Raw genomic sequence first — 17,238 nt, 5'->3', positions numbered from 1 at the left:
CTGATGTCGTCTTCGACCTGCTTGAGCCACGTTTTCTTTGGTGCCGTTCTTTGGATTCTTCACTGGGTGGGTCGATCGCACCACGAAATTGGCCAGACTCCGCCAAGGACGGTCCTAAGCCCGGCTGCAAAAGAAGGAAGGTGGTCGCCCTGCCGAGGTGGCCAGAACCGGGAAACCGGGGAAATTTGGCACGTAACCAATGGATAACTTCTACCTGAACACTGTCAGTATCATGGTATTAGCAATTGCTGTCACACTGTTCATTAGGAGCGCCATAGCACATGTCAGGACAAGCATATTGGCCATTTAACAATACCATTACTAGCAGAATATTATCAACAGGTTTTTTTTCATTTAAACCTATATGTAAATCATTAAAAGCATGTAATTTTACTAAAAATTATCGTCTTATATTTTATAACACAGCAAACTAAAAAATATCCCATTAACATCATGTAAGCAAATATAGAAAATAGCAGGCCCTTTTTAGCTGCACTAATTTCTATGTAATCCACCTCCACATTTTCACAGCTGCAAGTCATTAATGACGTCTGCAAAACTCACTTAAAGCACAATCTCCCATTCGATGGACAGGATCACAAGACTGTTTGTTCCTTCTTGGTGCATCGATGCACATACAGCAACTAAGTCACTTCTCGTAGATTTCTTTAAAAGAAATCAGTCAGCCACTGCAGAATAACTGAAATCTGAAAGGTGGGAGGCCACTTTTATGCTGCGGCCGACTAAGGGGACTGACAGCAGGAAGCTAATTTGCACAATGGCCCGCTTGGTTCAAGTCAGTATGCATTCCTGCCTTCAGTAGCTCCATGTTGTTTTTACCTGACACTCTTGCCAGTGTTGTTATTGATTTCACCATTACAAAAACAAAGAATTTCTTCACAGATCAACCTGGTCTCCCCTCAAGCCCAGGCTAAGTGTTCTCAACTCCCCCACCCCTTTCCCTCCTCACTTCTTCACCCCTGCTCTTCATCATCACAGAGGTGATGCCCTATTTAAACCAGCATTAACTCCTGCTTGGCTCTACAATTTATTTGTTTCCTATTAAAGTCTCTGGCCTCTTTCCTGAATCCTACTGATTTAAAGCATGCTGGACAGGCTGCTGCCACTCAAGCATTCAGCCGCATCTAGTCTGTGAATTGCTTGCTTGCTGACCAGCAAGTTACAGTCCTGCCTGTGAAGAGCTTTCTGTATTCTGCTGCAGTGTTTTCTTACAAATTCAGCAATGGGCATTGAGTGGTTTCTAACAGTTCAACATGTTTAAAATGATTTTTTATAGACCTACTGCAATTTTCAATTTCAGGCTTTCTGGGGGGTCTCCTGGGACCCCTGTATTTCACACCTTGGCATAAAGGTTTCTTTTTAAAGAAATATGCATTATAGTGTTAACAAGAATGTAATAAGTGTGTGGTATGTTATGCATTTAGATGTTAAACACCAAATAAAGTACCATGCTAGAATGGATGGCTTTGAAAGAAGAAAGTGGTAAAAACAAGCTGAGATGCTTATCAGTGTCAGTGAATGGGAAAAGTGAGAAAATATATTTTTAGCCTCATTCTGTATGTGTCCATTGACAATGAGTCATATAGCAAACAGGGAAGGGAGTCTTCAGAATCTGTGTTTAAAAAAAACAAGCTTTATATCATGCAATTGCCTTTGAAGTTCAAATGTTTAAATGTATTTGGTCAATTACATTTCTGATAATTGGACAAAATACAAACATGCATATAGTTTAACTTCTAGAATTGGAGTTAGAAATATTGCTATTCTGGTTTAAATTTCTTTTTTATCCATTTGAGATGTGGTGTTATTTTTAAGAATGAGAAATGCATAATTGAGAATATTATTTGCACTTGATATATGAATTTTTTGAATTTTTTAAATTAGTTTTAATTTCTTTGGAAAAGTTTTTTTTACCTAAAAATTGTCAGTTACCTGTAGTAATAGTTCCTGCATGGTGAAATAATTGAGCCAAAAAGGCACTTTGTACAGCCTCACTTAACAAAATAGAGTATTTTCACTTTCAGACTGTGAGGGTGTCACATTTTCACATAAATGAAAGTTGGCCAATCTCCCATACACGTGGCAAAAGTTTACTGATGCAGAGTCTTTGATGGTGTGCTTAAGGAGGAAAAATGTCTTGACAGCATCAAACCTGAGAAAAACAGAAATTTAATGGGAAAGCAAAAGCTCACTCCAGTACTGGGAGAACAAACAGCAGTTATGGCTTGCACTTAAGAATGAATTTGGTTTGCAAGGTGTTGCTGTTTAGAAATCTGTGTTTAATCTGTATATATGCCTGTTTCTTTGTCTTAACCAAAAAAAGACCATGGATGTTTCAGGGCACACAATTCCAGATTTATTAATTTACTTTTAAAGGTTTGGGTCATTGCTATGCTGAGCCCAATTGTTGCAACAACACTATTCCATAGTAAAGCAGATAGCAAATATACTGTAGCTCTCTCATCACATCTCTGTGAAAGTAACAGGAGATTTTATCCATCCATCCATTACCCAACCTGCTATATCCTAACTACAGGGTCACAGGGGTCTACTGGAGCCAATCCCAGCCAACACAGGGCGCAAGGCAGGAAACAAACCCCGGGCAGGGTGCCCGCCCACCGCAGGGTGCACACACACACACACACCAAGCACACACTAGGGCCAATTAGTAACACCAATGCACCTAACCTGCATGTCTTTGGACTGTGGGAGGAAGCCGGAGTACCCAGAGGAAACCCATGCAGACAAGGGGAGAACATGCAAACTCCACGCAGGGAGGACCCGGGAAGCGAACCCGGGTCTCCTAACTGCGAAGCAGGACATTTTATGCTAAACTAATTGTACATATAGTTTATGGACAAAATAGAAAATCTTTGTTTTTCTGGTGTCAGTGTCATGATGGAATTTAAAAGTATAATACAGGGGATCCTCAGGTTATGAAACAGTTCCGTTCCCACAACAGTGATGTAACCCAAATTTTGGTGTAAGTCGAAACACACCTGGGCTAAGTCACTTACCTATCCTAACATATTTGCAAAATCATAATCTAGAACATAAAAACACAACTAAGCCACAGAAAAAGGAAAAGGACATAAATATATTGTACTGTACACTGTACTGTAGTAACAGAAAAAATTACAAAAAATGAGTGTAAAAATAAATTCCTTACCTTTATTCCTTCTGATCTCTTTACAATGTCTAATTTCACTTCCATCGTGATGGCTTTCCTCTTCTTCAAAGCACTACAATCTGAAGACTCTAACTTTCATTTAGGAGCCATGATAAGGGCGAAAAAGTTGCCAAACAAAGCAACACAAACGGAAGACTTGTGCCACTCGCAACCAAACTAGTTTGCCAACTCCCTCACTAATATGCTACGTTACTGTGCATTCTTCCGCTGCATGCAACCAAATTAGTTCGCCCACATAGTCTGTCAGTACGACACTAATGGCGTAAGCCGAAACACTCATGTCTCACTTTTTTTAAGTTTTTATGGGAGTGAGCATTGTAAACGTCGTATGTCGAGACGTTGTAAACCGAGGACCCCCTGTAATTGTAAATGACTTTAAATTAGGTTCTGTCTCTTTTTTGACTTTTTGGTTTACTAGAACTTATTTCTATTTTTTAGCACTGGCTGTATTTTTATTTAGAGAGGAGAGTGATTAACATTGTATAGGAAGTATAGGAATAGTATAGGTAGTATAGGAATAGGAAGTAAGTATAGGTATAAGTATAGGAAGATAATCAAAGACTGTTAAATAGTGCGACTCAAACCACTTACACCTGAACACCAGCAAGACCAAGGAACTGGTGGTGGATTTTAGGAGGCCCAGGCCCATCATGGACCCTGTGATCATCAGAGGTGACTGTGTGCAGAAGGTACAGACCTATAAATACCTGAGAGTGCAGCTGGATGATAAATTGGACTGGACTGCCAATACTGATGCTCTGTGTAAGAAAGATCAGAGCTGGCTATACTTCCTTAGAAGGTTGGCGTCCTTCAACATCTGCAATAAGATGCTGCAGATGTTCTACCAGACGGTTGTGGCGAGTGCCCTCTTCAACGCGGTGGTGTGCTGGGGAGGCAGTATAAAGAAGAAGGATGCCTCACACCTGGAGAAACTTGTTGGGAAGGCAGGCTCTATTGTAGGAATGAAGCTGGACAGTTTAACATCTGTGGCAGAGCGACGGGCACTGAGCAGGCTCCTGTCAATCTTGGAGAATTCACTGCATCCACTGAACAGTGTCATCTCCAGGCAGAGGAGTAGCTTCAGTTACAGACTGCTGTCACTGTCCTGCTCCACTGACAGACTGAGGAGATCTCCTTGGGATTAATAAAGTATCTGTCTATCTGTCTATCTACAGTATCTAACTATCTACATTGGAAACACAGATACAGTGGTGCCTTGGTTTGCAAGCATAATTTGTTCTGGAAACAATTTGTAACCGAAAGCATTCATAGCAAAGCAAATTTCGTCATAAGAAATAATGGAAACTCAGATGATTCATTCTACAACCCAAAAATATTCATATAAAAATGATTAATACAAAATATAAAGTAAAAATACTTAAAACAAATGAACCTGCACTTTACCATTGAAAAGAACCGTGGCTGGTGTGAGGGAGACGAGAGAGAGGAGAAGAGAGGAAAGGAGAGGAGAGGAGAGGAGAGGAGGACGAGAGTTATTGTGTAGTTTGACTTTCAATATAACTAGCAGAATCACAGCTATCTGTTGGCTCACTGGAATCTTTTTCTTTTTTTGCGACTTTAACAAGGAACCTATCCAATGACAGTTGCTTTTGCCTGAAGAGTCACTACACTTGGACACAAAATTTAAAAAAATGCTTTATGCACTGTAAGGTTTCTAAACTCTTTTGGGATTCCCCCCCAATGGGACAACACACAGAAGAGCGTCCCGAAGCAAACGCAGGCTCCCAACACAAAAGCGAATCCAAAAAGATCGTGGTCATACTATAAGCGCTTGCCGTCGATGGGTGATGCAAGGACCATTATAAATTCAAGGGCACAGTATTACTTGGCCACTAATCCGGTCACGATCCTGCCTGATTGTTGTGTCTGTGTATAGGAGAGTGGCAGATATAGCTACAATAAATAACCTTGCTGTTCCTGTTTCAAGCTGAATAAAAGATGGTTTTGCTAAAGTGCTGAGACTCAGCTTTGTGTTTTGGGATGCAAGACAGGGACTCACATGCTGTAGTAAACACATGTGGTCACAATGCTATAGTAAACAGTATACACTTGTATGGCCCAACAACTGAGACCAAGCATGGGAGACAATCGCGTCAGTTGTGATCAAGTGACGCTCAGCAGACAAAGCGGTCCAGAACAGTATCTTTACAGTAAGCCCCACGCTGAAATCCCTGAAAATACTTCACTTTTGTTATTGAAATTCTCCCTCTGCTACATATGTAATTCAAGCTCTGAACTATGTAGTTTTTGTAAATTAAAAGTATAGAATTTTCAGGCTTTCTATTTTTTTATTCAATACCAAACCACACTATTATTTATACATTAAAATGCAGAAGAAAAATTAAAGGACACACAAACTATCCAGAATACCTTTTTAAACACCAAAACACAGTATGGTTTTTACCAAATAAGAATTCAGTTCTTAATTTAAGACCAAAAAAAATGTTGGTAATTCGGGACATTTAAATTCCTGGGTGTGGTACACCAAGCAATAAAGTTGAGGACCCTTTCCTTAGATTATTCTGCAGATTGTCTATATTAGCATAATTGTGTAATGACAAAGATAGTAAAACATGGAGAAAATTTATTCTGGAGTGAAATGGAGGTGATGTGGGGGAAGAAGTGCAATATTCATGTATAGCAACATGTGTTTATTAAAGATTTTTTATGCATGTGTTTTGTAATTCGTTTTTTATACCTATAGAATCTCATACCAATGTCTATTTTATGTTTTGTGCTGCATTAAATTTTGAAATTTATATTTTTGTGTTTTGAATTGAAATTACAAATTTATATTTTTTATTATCCTTTTGATTTTTAATGTTTACGCAGAGCTCCCAATCACATGACTGTACTGTTTTGTGACATCACAGGACGTTGTGTATAATTATAACAACTTTCAAGTTATCCCACAGTGGATGCTAAAATCTCTTCTTCGTTAAGAGTATTAATTAGCTTTATTCCAAGTAGGCCCTACTGTTAGGTTTGGTTTCCTAGTTTTGATTTCTTCAGTCTTTATGACTTTGTTTTGCCCTATGATTTCTGGTTTCCTGGTTTTATTTTGCCTCCCAGTAAATGACCCTGTAAGTATTAAAGCCTCCTCTTTCTGAAATAGTTTCAATTATTCTGGAAATTTTAAAAAGACTTGCATCTTAAGATTATAGTGTCTGTTTTACGTTGCAATTCACATCTATCTTTACTTGTTCTTTAGGTTTCTTGAAGCTTTAATGGTTTATTAATCCATCCTGGCCCAGAAAATCTATTTCTGATGTTTGTTTTTCACCTGGAGACTTTATTCAAAAATGAAAATTTTATTTTTGTTTGTCCAGTGGGCACAACCATTTTATGTATTTCACTTGTTACTATGGTAAAGAATCCAACAAAGCATCAAGGCGGTATGATGATGTCATTAACGGTGCAACTATATATCGGACTCCTCACTCCATGCAACTCCAGTTAATCTAAGATTGAATTTATTTGTGTTTTTGCTTTTTTTGTGAATACTTAGGAGAAGTCATTTGTTCTGTACTTTGACTTTGATTTTCTTAGTATTTCTGGTTTTATTGTTTGTCTCTTTGATCTCTGGTTTTGACTTTTGCTGTTATTTTTAACATCATCTTATCTCCTATTTCATCATGATAAAAATCTTCTGGCTTTCATTTTGAAGTCAGGATAGTGTGAAGTACAGTATATGAATTAATGAACTCTGTTAAAAGGATGATGTGATTGGTAGCATACAAGATGGCAAAAATGGGTGCAGGTCAAAAAATACACAAAAAAGCCAGACCAAGACCTCACCAATCTTCCCCAAAATAGGTCTCACCCCAGTCAGTCCCTAAACTCAAAAGGCAGGCTTTTAAGCTCCCTCATGCCTATAATAGGGCACAGGCTTTAAAAGTTCAAAAATAGATCAACATGGATGTGCCTAAAATAGCAGCCAACAGTTAATGAATCCAAATTCACAAAACTAATAATCAGAATCCAAAAGCTATAAGCAAAAATACAATAAACCAAAATTAAGATTCATATATTCATCCATCCATTATCCGACCTGCTACATCCTAACTACAGGGTCACGGGGGTCTGCTGGAGCCAATCCCAGCCAACACAGGGCGCAAGGCAGGAGACAAACCCCGGCCTGGGCGCCAGCCCACCGCAGTATATTCATCCATCCATTTTTTATACCCATTTGTAAACAGTAGCTGTCGCCCTGCCAGGGCTTATTCAAACCTTGTGCCCTGTGCTTGCTGAGATTGGCTCCAGCTTCCCTGTAAATCAAGAACAATATTCACAAAACAATGCTAAGTTTCTAGCAATCTATGAATCTCTCAGGTACTCGACATGGGGGCACCACCTCTTGGGGTTCCACCAAAAAAACAAAGAGAACATAGCCTTGAGGGTCATATAGACAATGTATTATATTAATATTGTTACATAATAACAAAATCACACAAAAAATTATAATTAAAAAACAACAATAAAAAGGAAAAAATGCTTAAGCTACACAATAAACCCTACTGGAAACATAACAAGGGGGCTTACATTTATAGGTTTTCATATATCGAAAACAAGATTTTAAAATTGACTGTAAGCCTAACTGGAAATTAGAAATAAATATGCAAACATAACAACTGGAGGTATGTGATAGAACTTACTAGTTCTAGCTTGGATTCTTGCCAAAGCCTGTGATTATTTTTAGTATAAATTATTAATAAAATGTTCTGTTAAATGTAAATTACTATACTTAATTCTACTTAATAAACTGAATGAACTCACCTTTCTTCAGCATAACCTGCCAATGAAGTATCTGCCTAATTTGCCATATTTATTAGCTGGAGATATTCACTTTTTTAAATTAGCAATTTAGATAGCATGTAAATGTTATAACTGAATTCTGTGAAATTGTGATATTTTTAATAGTAGGGACGAGTTTTGTAAAATGAGGGATCTAGGAACAATTTTGCTAGGCAACCGTCAGTGCTGGGAGCTTAGCAAACTCATAAGGAAGACAAGCCACCTGAAATAAACAGGCGCTGATTAACACAAGCCTACACACATGACACTACTACTACTACTACTTTGACCAATTTCGCCAACGGATGGCAAATGCAAGCAGTAATGGCATAAAGGTGGCAGTGCAAACTGGTATAATTTTGCGGAGATGTGAAACACACTTCAGTACTCAGGCAGACTCTGTCAAGAATTGGTTATAAGCTGATGCAATATGTAAGTAGTACAAAGCTTAAAATTCCTTTTAGATTAAGAATATAATTAATTATTGAATGCCATCATGTTTTATAAATGGTATATACAATGTAGCTACTTGGAGACTAAAGTATCATATCAATCTTGATATTAGACAGTGGCTACATTTACATAGAATCTTATATTTTATAATTGGTCAAATGACTAATATACAATATAAAATATTGTTAAAATGATATTGATCAGGATAGAGTTCCCAGATACAATTGAAATCAAATTGTAATTAAAATGAAAGTGGGATTTTTTTATCCATTACTGAACTTACTTAATCAAGTTCAATAGGACAAACTCAGACTGCATATCCTATCCTGACAGCAGTATATCACTGGGTATGCATACATACACATTTTTTCTAGTATATTATATGTAATATGGAAGTTGCCTGTGGTTTAAGATTGTTTGGAATGGGTTGTGTGCTAAAAGACACACAGAGAAGATAATGTTCTCAAATCTTCATATTCATTATTTTGTGATGTGCACACAGCCCCGCCATGCTACACATCCTACTTCAACAGCGCCTTTGCGGCCCCATCACATAGTAGCGCGTCCATTGGCCATAGAAAACTCATTATCGCAACAACAAGTTTGCTAACAGCTCTCTGCACAGAGTGTCTGTTGGCCAGGGACCAATCGCTGATATGGGGGAGGGGGGTATTTTAATTCGGCCAATAACCTGGCCCACTTTCTCTTTGTCCCCTAAAGCTGATCGTTCTGAAGATTGAGACTCAGCCTGGTGTTTTTAGGGTGTAAGACAGTTACTCTTGCGTCACAATTTGTTTTGCTTGACTCTTTTATTTCAATCTGACATTTGTTGAAGAGGATATTTAATGCAGTGCTATCTAGAAAAACACTTGGCATTATCACTTCTTTTATTGCATGCTAATAGCGTGCATTTAAAATTATTTTTTGTAAACAATAACACTTGCCTAGCTAATTCATTCTTGATTTCATCTACCATGTGCACAATGTGTCAAGTTAGCTAACATCTCTTACTAAGGTAGGTCTCCTGGAAGCAAGCCTGTGAAAAGTCTATATTCAACACTACCCTTTTACTAACCTCATTACTATATGTGTTGGATCACAATGTTTAACCATTTTTAAATTAAGAAGTTAAAAACATGTGTAATGCAACTTCAAGTAGTTGTTTTATACCAGCTGACCTTATCAAAGTGCCTAACTAGAGCCACACCAAGTGATAATGAAAATAATTTCCTGAAAATCGTCAGATAAATCTTACCCACATCTGTCTATAAAGCATTCCAAAGTGATTTCTAAGGTTATAGGTGTTCAATGAACTACGGTTAGAAACACATTTTCAAAAAATAAATAACATAGGGACAGAAGTCTATGTTCTGCCAAATTCCAAAGACCAGTGCAAAAAAATGCTCCATCAATTACACTGTACCACAGAACATTATATAGTGAATGTCAGTCAGGTCATTTATCTGTAGGAGAAAAACTTGAACTAAAAACTTTGAAAGTTCTGCATATAATTTGTTATTTTACTGTCGTATTACTTTATTAATCACAACTATGAAGTATTATTTTTGTTTTATACTGTTGCTATATATGGTATTGAAAATTTGACATGTATACTTTCAGTCTTCCCAACTATTGATTAGTATGGCTTTTTTGTGATGTGTTTACAATCCTCCTCACTTGATATTTTTGACAATATGTTGTAATACTTTTTGTTCTGTGTAATGCAGAGGCTGATTCACTGATTCATCTGAAACATGCAAATGAGAATGACTAAAGAAGTTTAGAGGATAATCTATTACTAAAAATGTAAAATTTAGAAATCAAGTCCCTTAGAAGATACCATGTAGTGCTCTACTCCATTAACACACTTTTTTTTATCTATGTAGAGAAATATATTACTCTACTTTCCCCTTTTGTATTATTAATATGTAGCCTTTGCCAGAATGCCTCAAATCTCACAGACTTACCACTGTTTATAAAGTATTGTAGCATATAACTTCTCCACACGTTCCCTACTACATCTATAACCTCAGGCAATTAGGTGTAGTAAAAGACAAGCAGGAGTTAAGTTACACATAAAATAATGTATTATTGATAATATTCATAAATAATAACAATATGCAAAATACATTTGAATATTGGCAACCATACAACCTGATAAATGATGATGTGTATTTTCAGGCGGCACACAGACTTGTTAGTTACTTACAATGTCTCTAGTTAAGGCATCATTTGTGGTCAGCTTTCTTCAGAACAGGCCGCATGCCTATCTCAATATGGCTGCCGAGCTGTGCTCTTCATTGTGTTGTCCTTTTCAGTTCAAGAGAGAGAGAGAGAGATGGGTAAAGTAAGCAAATTTATAGGTTTTCTGTCCAACCCCTAGAGCCAATAGGGACTTCTGACACAAGCCAGTTCCAAACAGCCATACTTCAGAACAGTGGGGGAACAGAAAACATCTTCACACCTGCCAGCCCCTAAAACCATTTGTTGAGCTAAAGTTTGCCAGTTAGGCAGCCTTATTTTCCTATGGGGGTTGAGAGACTTCAGAGAAACATTTACCAAACTTGTTTTAGGCACTTCCCCCTACTCTGTCGTAAAATTTTCACTTTCCTGTCTTAGTCCCCTGGGTATGGCATGAATGCTTCTCACTATTGTAACACTAATATTACATTGCTTTGCCTAAGTTACAAATAAAGACATACAAATTATTTATCAACTTGTATGCAAAATTTCACATCACTACACACACACAAATGTGGTTTCTGCAGCCAATTAGATGACAATTGGTTTGCAAAAGTGTCATTTAGTTTTATGGTTTATTTATTGTATGCATTATCACTTTTTTGTGTCACAAATTCTAGGACCATCATTATTTAGAATAGACACATACTACTGAACTTGGCTCTGTGGATTTATTAAATAATTCTATGGATTCATCTTCAAAGACGTAACTGAACAAAGGATACACTGACAGTGTACATGTGTTTCTGCACTGGTTTGTGTAACACACAATTTACCACTACTATCTGTTCAAATGAGTATTGTACAGGCACTGATCAATAAGATAAATCAATTCTACTTCTAGGTTAATGAACAGATGGAACTTGTGAGGGGTTAAGCGTGTTTACTTTCATGGAGATCAAATTCAGCAATCCAGTTAGAGGGATTTTCAGTCTATTTCACAAATCCTGAAGTCACTGGCAAAACCAGCACTATAAGATAACAACAACTTTTAAAGCAACAGCTCTCATGTGGAAGCTCTTTCTATACAACAGCATTTTTTAATCACCGGGTATTGTTGTATGGGAGCCAAACAATGAGGGTATCTGACTGGATCTATGAACAATTTAAAAAATATTCTTAGATTAAAATTTGATGTTTAGATTTTCACAGTTATTAACATGTCCAGAGGTGGCAAGGCCACTAACCAATCAATAGTCAGATCAACATGGATGTCTTCCCACTTCTCTGTATTGTCTTAACATTTTGGCAGCATTGGTGTTAGACTGCTTTCTACAACCATCTATGCACAATTATTGTTAATTCATGAAAAAAAATCTTCTGAAATTCAAATTGTTTATTTTTTCAAATATTTATTTCAGAATGTCATCTGTTCAAATTTGGAAATGGACAGATGAATGTGCTGCTTTTGGCTTCACCTGTTTGAGAGAACAAGATGGAAATGAAAGACCCCAGTGCATAATTTGCAATTTGGTAATGAGCAATGGAAATTTGAAGACATCAGGATTGAGAGGACACACAAAAACAAGCACTGTAATAATGCTGAAACCTTGATTGGTACTTTTAACTTGAAAAGAATTCATTATGATCACAAAGGAACTCTTTCATTATATGGATTTGCTCTTCCTATGAAACCTCTTGTGTTTGCCTCCTACAAAGTTTTGTACATGATTGCCAGAGAAAAGAAGCCCCACACAAACTAAAAAGCCTAGTGAAACCTTGTGCACTGGAGATGGCTAAATTCGTGCTGGGTGAGGATGCCATGAAGCAGTTAAAGATATCAGTGAATATATGCTAAACCTGAGTCATCAGTGAGGTTAAAAACAGCCCTATAAAACCAGCATGCTGCTTGATGAATCAACTGACATTTCAAACCGCAGTCAATTGCTAGTATTTGTATGCATTGTTCATGAAAAGAACACCAAGGGGAGTTTTTATAACCAAAGCAGCTGAAGTTTTCAGGTTGATTCAATTGTTTTTACTCATGAGTTAGCATAGTATTTGATTTGGTCAGTTTGTATAAACGGAACTGCTGATTGTTCAAGGAAAAGGCATCATATATGTTGATCATACACTGTACTCCACATCTCCAAGTTCTGGCATCCAAAAATTACCCAAGACACTTAAAGAAGTGATGAGAATAGTTGTGGAAATAATTAATTTTATTTATGTACTTGCATTAAACCATTGAGTTTTTCACGCATTCTGTGAAAAAATTGAAGTGTTTGAAGTGAAACTTTGCATTTTACTGTACCACACAGAGGTATGTTGAATAAATCGTGACTGTGTTTTGCCATATGGAGTGGAACTATGTGATGAAATTTTTACATTCCTCATGGAACAACAATTTGAGGAAGAACATTTAATTGTTAGCCCGGGATTCAAGGCCGATATTTTCGCTTATCTCAATGATTTAAATATGTCAGTGCAGAGAAGGGATATGAATAACATTCAAGCCAGAGGAAGGTTTGTGACATTTACAAGGAAATTACTTATTTGGAGTCATTGTGCTGAAAGCATTAATCTGGCGCACTATTCAATTCTTTATGATATTCTAACTGGAGATGGTGAAATATTGCCTGCAGAAATACTTCAAAAAGTCATTGCCACATAAAAAAAGTATATATTTTACTTTTCTTCTTTTCTCTATGTAAAATCCCGTTGTCAAAAAAATATATATATACATATGTAAGATAAGATAGGCGGGTTAGATAGAGAAGACCTTTTGGGAGGTACAGGGCTGTTATTTACAATTTCGGGAGTGCCATGGAAACAGACGCACTATTTAAATAGAGGTGGGAAAAGGCAGGAGGAAAAGAAAGAAAAGACAGCCAGAGTTTTATGGCGAAGGAGGAAAGGACATGACCATTCTAAATCCAGGACAGAGATTTATTTTCGGGGAGCACCACAAGTCAACTGCAGTCTGGGGTGGCCACCTCGAAGTTTCCTGATACACTGAGGATACCAGGAAAAGGATCGAAAACAGTGTGAGCGGTAAATCTTTTTATTCTGGGATTGCCATGCCTGATGAACTGAAATATGGAGAAATAGTAAAACAAGAAAAACACTAAATCAAAAGGAAGGAGGGGAAAGTCTTGGAAATATAATTTTATGTTTTGTGTTCATAGTATATATTGGAAGTGGGGGTGTTTTAAGAGTATATTAATTATAGTTTTTTGTTTTTGCATTTTTTTCTCTGTGTGGGTTTGTTAATATCGTTTTTATTATTATTATTATAAATCACCTTTCGGCCCTGTGGGAAGGGGTTAAAGGCAGTTTGAGGTTGTCCTGCAATCTTCAGTTAAACTTAGTAAAGTGTAGCGGAAAAAAATCATTACAGAGCTGTGCCATCTCTGAGGAACTGCAGCCATAGCCTTGTCTGTTTTACCCCTGTTACTTGTTATATTGTTAGCAATGTCCTTAGTGCAGCCAGGGCAGGCAAGCATGGAGCCGATTTCCTCACTGTGTGAAGAAATGCTTGGGGGCGGCCGCCACGTTACAGTTAGGACACCTTCAGCAAAACAAGAGCAGTAGAGCTGGTTGAGATCTATGTATCTCAATGACCCTCAAGGACAGGAGGAAATGGATGGTGATGGGTCTCTGCCATTGTTAAATGAACTGGCCGGCCGTCTAGAGGTGCTTGATCAGCGGTTAACATCTATGGTTGAGAGCACTCTATCCCACGAGGACGCTATCAGAACTCACGTAACAGAAATGCACGAACAAATGAAGGAATATGTGGAAGACCTGAGAATATAACTATAACGAGATATTGTGCAGTGTTTGGAAAGACGAGATCAGCTGTGGAAGGAGCACATTCCGTAGGGAAATACGAAACAGTTTTCGGTCATTTAATACTGTTCAAGCGCATTTGACTCCGCGGGAGGGGTCTCGTCTTTTCTCTACTTTCGTGCCCCCCTCCACTCCAGTGATTCGTGTGGAGTTTCCTAAGCTTGGTGAATCGTATACTACACAGGACATAACCAATTTTCTTGAACAAGCCAAAGCATTTCTGTCTGTAACTCCCCTGAGTAAAGAGGAACTGTTGGGGGTGATTAACGCAGCGCTACAGGGACCCGCGAAGAGCTGGTGGCAGGCTAGTAAACAGACGATCGGCAATTGGGGCAGCTTTAAAACAGCATTACTTGAAGCATTTTTGCCACAGGATTACGAAACCGAACTGGAGAATAAACTCCTATCCATGGTGAAACAGCCCAATCAATCAATCTCGGACTTCGCTTACGACTATCGGGCGCTGTGCTTGAAGTGGAGACCAGAGATGCAGGAGGAAGAAATAGTACGACGTTTGCTGAATGCATGCAATTCCTGCCTGGCAGGGGGGGTTGAGAGGAGTGGTAACTACGGTGGATGGGCTGGTAAAGGTAGGCTCGTTGGTGGAGTGGTATTGGGCTTCATCAAAGGATTACTGGAACAAGGTACATTCTTGTAAAAAAGAGGCTCCACCTTCCAAATCCACTAAAATAAGAAGCTGCCAGGCAGATGTTGGACTCACTGTTTTCTCCTCTTTGACACCCCTATTAGTGGTTCCCGTACAGGTAAGGGGTTGGATACTACATGCTATGGTGGATACGGGAAGCCAATATACCTTGATACAGAAGAGCTGGTGGAATAAATTGGCCCAGCCCCAGTTAAAGCTGCAGCCGGCCTCGGGGGTCAATTTCATTTTGGCGGATGGAACCAAACACCGGCCCTAGGCAAAGTTCAGTGGGAGCTCCAGTTACATTCATCAACCTGGAGGACAGAGATCTATGTAATGGAAGATATGTACCTGACAATCCCAATCCTTTTGGGGTTTGATTCAGCCACGGCTATCCATATGGCTGCATATTTTCAACCTCTGAGACATGTGGTGTTCGGGGGTGGAGAGCATTCCTTTTTATCCAAGGCCCGTGAAGAGCTTCAAGGGGTTTACTTGGGTTTCTATGCAGTAGAGATTAAGGACTCCAAGGGCACTGAGGCAGCAAGCACTCTGGAACAACCTGAAGGGGTAGGAGCTTTGCTGGGTCAATGGCCAAAGGTATGGATGGAAAGCCTGGGACAGACATATGTTATGTTTCACGACATCCACACTATAGATGAGGTGCCAGTCAGACACCGCACATATCGGGTTTCTCCTCAGAAGTAGGAAATTTTAAAGGAGCACATCAACAAGATGCTTGTAGATGGAATTATTGAGCCTTCAGCATCATCTTGGGCTGCTCCAGTGGTCTTAGTAAGAAAACCTGATGGGTCTTTCCGGTTTTGTGTAGACTTCAGAGGCCTAAATGTGAAAACTCACCTCGATGCTTATCCCATGCCTCAGATACATAATATATTGGAGTCATTGCATGGTGCTACCATTTTCAGCACATTGGATATGCGTAGTGGATATTGGCAGGTACGAATGGGAGAAGACAGCAAGCACAAAACAGCAGTTATGACCCCTGAGGGTTTGTTCCAGTTCCGGGTCATGCCTTTTGACTTGAAAAATGCCGGGGCCACTTTCCAGCTTCTTATGGAGCATGTACTGGGAGAATTAATAGGTGAACTCTGTTTTGTTTACATTAATGATATTATTGTCTACTCCCCCACTTTAGAGCAGCACCTGAGGGACTTGAACACTGTCTTACAGAGGCTCCAGCAGGCACAGCTTACTCTAAATGTAAATAAATGTCACCTTGCTCAACCTCACCTCCATTTTTTGAGCCACATAGTGTCAGCAAAAGGAGTTGAAGTAGACCCAGAAAAGACCATTGCTATACAGAACTACCCTATGCCTGTGGACCTCATGAGTTTGCAGTGGTTCCTAGGATTGGTAGGGTGGTACCATAAGTTCATTCCACACCTTGCTGACCTAGTGGCCCCCCTTAACCATCTAAAGAAAAAGGATATGCCCTGGAAATGGACCACGGAATGCCAAAAGGCGGTTGATCAACTAGATCTTCAATCTCCAACCATCTTGGCTCAACCAGATCCCACACTGCCTTTCCAAGTCCAGACTGATGCCAGCAACCTTGGCCTTGGTGCTGTTTTATCTCAGAAGAAGGATGGACTGGAGAGAGTGATCGCTTTTGCATCACGAAGTCTGCGTGGTGCCGAAGTAAATTATTCTACCTCTGAGAAAGAGTGTTTGGCGGTGGTATGGGCAGTGGAGAAATGGCATCATTTTTTGGAGGGAGTTGAGTTTGAGGTCTATACCGATCACAATGCCCTGACCTGGATATTCAATCAGCCCAAAATGTCCTCCCGGTTGACAAGATGGGTTCTACGTCTCCAGGGTTTCACCTTCAAGGTGTTTTACAGGAAAGGATGTGGCAACGTGGTTCCCGATGCGTTGTCACTGATTCCAGAATACGGGTATGATATGTCTTGCCACGACCCAAAGTCAATGGATGCATTTACCCCTGAGCTTACCAGACTTGGCTAAAGCACAACAGATGTGTCAGATGTGCCAGCAATTTCGGAAAGACTCTAGCAAACAAGGGTTGGGTCGCATTTATTTTGAGGAATTACAAGGT

The sequence above is a fragment of the Polypterus senegalus genome, chromosome 10 (genome assembly GCF_016835505.1).
Source record: "Polypterus senegalus isolate Bchr_013 chromosome 10, ASM1683550v1, whole genome shotgun sequence".
Classification (NCBI taxonomy): domain Eukaryota; kingdom Metazoa; phylum Chordata; class Cladistia; order Polypteriformes; family Polypteridae; genus Polypterus; species Polypterus senegalus.
This window is presented reverse-complemented; position numbering follows the sequence as displayed.